Genomic DNA, 4,393 nt, shown 5'->3' with positions numbered 1-4,393 from the left:
AGCAGCAGCAGCAGCAGCAGCAGCAGCAGCAGCAGCAGCAGCAGCGTGGGCTGAGGCTGTTTCTGCTTTGTGCTGCAGGTCGCAGGAGGTGAAGCAGCTCTGGCTGGACGCCATCCTCAGGTCAGGCCTGCTGGGGGATTCAAGGCGCCGGTGGTGCCAGGGTGGAGGGCGGGGGAGTGCTGCCGATGGAGCTGCCTGCAGAAGTGCCCGCTCAGCGGTGGGGGAAAGGTGCACCCACTGCCACGTGGAGCTCCTGGCAGAGCAGCGGGAGGTGCTCAGCCTGGTGCTTGCARACGAGCAGCAAGCCCCGGGAGCTGTCAGCACAGCTCCCGGCTTGCAGGCGTGGGGACCCCGAGCCACTGCTGTGTGTCTCCAAGAGGAGGAGAGCAGGAGCCGGGGCGTTAGAGAGCTCGTGCTCCCAGCCGGCGCTGCTGCAGGCTGTGCGGACTGAGGGGCCCTTGGCAGCGCTGGGCTGGCTGGCAGGGGGGAGAGCAGCCAGGGCTGGGGGTGACGGGGCTCTTTGTGCGCCCTTCCCTGTGCACAGGCAGAGCCAAGGAGCCCCGGGAGCCAGAGTCACCCGCCTGCCCTCCCTGCGGCTCCTCACCAAGGTGGTCGGCTTCTACGGGCCCGTAAGTGTCCGCGCAGCCTCCGCTCCAGCCCGAGAGCCACTTGGCTTTCCAAAGCCCACCACGCGACGGTTTCTCACGGAGGCTCTTTGTTCTCTCGCCCAGGAGGCGTCGCTGACTGCCAGGACCGTGGAGGCGCTGATTTTGGCAGAGGTGAGCAGGGGCTGCCTTTGCGCAGCCCTTGCTGGCTGTGGCTGGGCGGTATCTCAGCACCGTGGGGACGGCTCTGCCGGGGGTGCAAAGGGAGCAAAGTCCCCGTGCCGGGGGAGAGCATGGCCATCCCTGCGCAGCTGGAGCAGCTCGCTCGAGGCCCTCGCTGCTGTGTGGCGGCTCGCTAAGCTGAAGCCCTCCCTTTCTTGCAGGCTGAAGCCAAGAAATGCCCCCGGGCGGACCCTTCAGCCACTGAAGAGGCACTTTGCCCCTCGGCTGGTGAGTGCGAAAAAGAAAGCGAGCAGCTGCCTTCTTGCACCCTGCTTGCCAAGTGGCGCTTCTGCAAGGCTGCCTGTCCCGCCACCAGCGGTGACACRCCGGCGCACATCAGCCCTGTGGGCAGCCRCAGCTRCTCTTGTTTCCTCTCCCCATGCAAAACCTCGGTGCCTGTAAACACTCTGGAGGAGACCCTGCAGCACGTGGTGCTGCACACAGAGCAAAGGCACCCCAGGTGTCTGCGCCGGATTTTCTGAAGCCATGTTTGCTTTCCTTTTGCTCGCAGCAGGTGGAGCGAAGGGAGGGAAGAAGGTGGTGATCTCATGGCMCCTGGCTTGGAGAGGAACCTCTGCCACCGCGGACTGCCCAGGGCAGCTGGGCTCTGGCCCCCGGGTGGCTCTCTTTGGGCAGCCTCTGGCCCTCATCTGTGGGCAAGGTGATGCCCTGCCCCAACCAGTGCAGGTAAGCAAGCCTGGGGAGAGAGGTCTCCTGCAGGGAGGACTCCACTGCACTCCCTGGACTTCACCAGTCCCAGGTGAGGCTGGACTGGGGGACAGTCAGGGTACTGCCAGGATACCCTATGTGCAACAAGAACGACATACTAAGCCGAGTCAAGCAGAGCGCAGCGCCAAGTGCAAACCTGTCTGTTGCCGCCTGCAGGAGCTCCTGGCTATCCTCTGTGAGAAAGGCCCGGCCACGGAGGGCATTTTCAGGAAAGCTGCCAACGAGAAGGCCCTCAGGGAGCTGAAAGAAGAGCTCGACAGAGGTGGGAACGTGGATCTGGCGAGCAAACCCGTGCACCTGCTGGCAGTGGTGCTGAAGGTGAGTTCTGCTGACTTGTAGCTGGCAGAGCGCAGGGCGAATCTGCATGGGCCCGTGCCAATGCCTAGACTGGCCTAGGAGGGGCTGCAGGCTAAAAGCGGCCTGAAGCCATCGCACTCAGAGGATCAGGCTTAGGACACTTGGGCATTTCCCTTTGCCACGGGTGGGATTTTCAGTTCCACCAGCTGCACCTTTGAGAGCAGCTAGCTCAAAGCTAGCTGCCTCCTAGTGAGCCCAAGTCACGGGGATGCTGCCTCTCTGCTCCCTGCTAGTGTGCAGAGGCTCACCTAAGGGCCTTGGCCTTGCAGGACTTCCTGAGAAATATCCCCTGCAAACTCCTCGTGGCCGACCTCTATGCCAAGTGGCTGCTAGCGCTGGAGAAGCCCAGCCTGCAGGAGCAAATTGCCGAACTGAGAGAGTAAGTTTTGCCAGCAAGCAGTCCCACCGCTCGGGCTCAAGCCAAGAGGCAGCGGCCCCTGCAGCCTGCCCTCCTGTTCCTGTTGGTTTGTGTTCCCGCAGGGTGGCTGGCAAACTGCCTCGAGCAAACCGCCTCTTGCTCCAGCGCTTGCTCTCGCTGCTCCACCATATCAGCGAAAACGCAGAGAGCAACCGCATGGATGCCAGCAACCTGGCAATCTGCGTGGGGCCAAGCTTGCTCAGCCCCGACGCAGACAACACGCTCCCGCTGGCTATGCAGAAAGAGAGCAATGACAAGGTCTGTTGAATTCAGCACCCCCCCTCGCTGCCCCCTGTGCTGAGGCTAAGGCTGCCTTGCTTGTAGCGGGCCGCAGGAGGCTCTGAGCTACGGAGCTACAGCTGTGGCTGCAGAAACGTGCCTCAGGAGCACGAAAGGCTCCTCAGGATGCTTGCAGCCCCTCGCGCTGAACTCCAGGGCTTTCTGTGTGCAGGTGACACTCTTGGTGGAGCTCCTCATCAACAACTGCACAGCAGTATTCAGCAACGACATTGCCTTGCCGTTCAGGCCCTCGACCGAGGAGTCAGCAGAGCACACAGAGAGCTCCGCAGGTATGAGCAGGGACTGCTGCTTGTCCCGCGCCAGGGCTGCTGGAGCACAGCCTGTAATTGGATAGCAGAAGACATGTGTGGAAATGAAGAGAGGTGCAGAGGGTTCAAGAGGGTCTGGCAGGGTTTCCCTAGCAGAAGGCTTCTCAGTCCTTCCATGCATGGGAACAAAGGTTTCACCTTTGCATCTGCCAGGGGGGCATGGTGCCACAGGGAAAGTGCCCTGGCATCTTCCAGTGGCCTCGAAAAGCTACCTAACAGGCTCTTTCTCCCCCCAGAACACCCAGGTGCTGCTCAGCACAACCGTGCTGCCTGCAACAGCCCCGAGCCTGGAGCTGAAGGCAGCCCCGCCACCTCTGACCTGGAGCAGCCCAAAGGGGCAAGCGCTTTTGTCAGCAGCTGCTATCCAGCCTGCCTCTCTGCCCCTTCACTGACTAACTGCAAGAAGGAGAGCAGCAGCAGGCGCAGGAGCTTCTCAGAGGCAGACCTGTGCTACCAGAAGAGCAACCTGGAAGGCAGGAGAAGGCACCCGGAGGTAACCAAAAGTGAGAAGCATTTCCCCATTCATCAGACAAAGCACAGCTTGGAGAAGAGGGCACTGGAAACAACGCCTTGCCCTCCTGCAGCCACACTAATCAGATGGCACTCTCTCCCCGACACCTCCTCCGGCTGCTCCCTGCAGAGCTCCTTTTCTCGTCTCATGGCTCAGTCTTCACCAGCTCTGCACTAGTTTCCCTCCGGAGCCCCCCAAAAGCTTTCTAAAGAAGACGCAGGCTTTTCCCATCAAGCCCAGGGAGGACAGCAGCACACCCGGCACGCACATCAGAAAGCACTCCAGGACGCTCTCTTTTGCAAACTGTAGCAAAGCGCTCAAAAAAGTCCCACATTCTGGAGGCCTGGAAGACAGGAGAGACAGCTCCTCAAGCAAAGACAATCAGTTCTCCTGCGGAATTGTCCAGGAAAAGAGGCCCGATGAGAACAAGCCGTTGCCGGTGGTGCATCAGCAAAGGCTCAGCGTTTCAGCTGAGCGGAGGAAGTGTTTAGAGAGGTGGGTGGGTGGAGCAGAGGAATCCGGGAAGAGCACTCACTTAGGAGGAGCCTATGAAGACCTGCCTGACCATTCAGGTTCCCTGCTACAGTTCCAGCCATGAGACCCACAGAGTCAAAGCAGGACGCTCTGCCAGCCTGCCCATGCCCCAGCCGTGCACGGCACACAGCAGAGGTGGCTCCAAGGCATCTGCTCAGGCACGGAGTTTGTGCCCTGAAGGCTTTGGGGGTGGAAAGTGCACCCTGCAAGGTTCCTCTTGGAAGAAACTCTGCTGTGAGTTTCCCAGTGACCCCTTATCGGAGCTTATTGAGCGGGAGACTTGTCTGAGTCCTGTCAAGAGGTGACGTTGCGGGGCACCCGTTGGAAAGGAGAACGGAAAACGGTGCCAGACTCTCTGTGAGCAGAGGTCCCAAACATTCCTGCCCCTTGGGATCCCAAAGAATTGCAA

At 60.7% G+C, this 4,393-nt stretch overlaps 1 pseudogene; it reads left to right on the top strand.

Annotated features, from left to right (window-relative positions):
* The window catches only part of LOC112964494, a 4,551-nt pseudogene extending 562 nt beyond the window's left edge, over positions 1–3,989 (top strand).
* Positions 3,990–4,393: the final 404 nt, after the last annotated feature.

Source organism: Apteryx rowi, unplaced genomic scaffold (genome assembly GCF_003343035.1).
Source record: "Apteryx rowi isolate R43461 unplaced genomic scaffold, aptRow1 scaffold_191, whole genome shotgun sequence".
In the NCBI taxonomy this organism is placed as follows: Eukaryota; Metazoa; Chordata; class Aves; order Apterygiformes; family Apterygidae; genus Apteryx; species Apteryx rowi.
The sequence above is the reverse complement of the archived record's forward strand: the minus strand, read 5'-3'. Positions and strand labels throughout refer to the sequence as shown.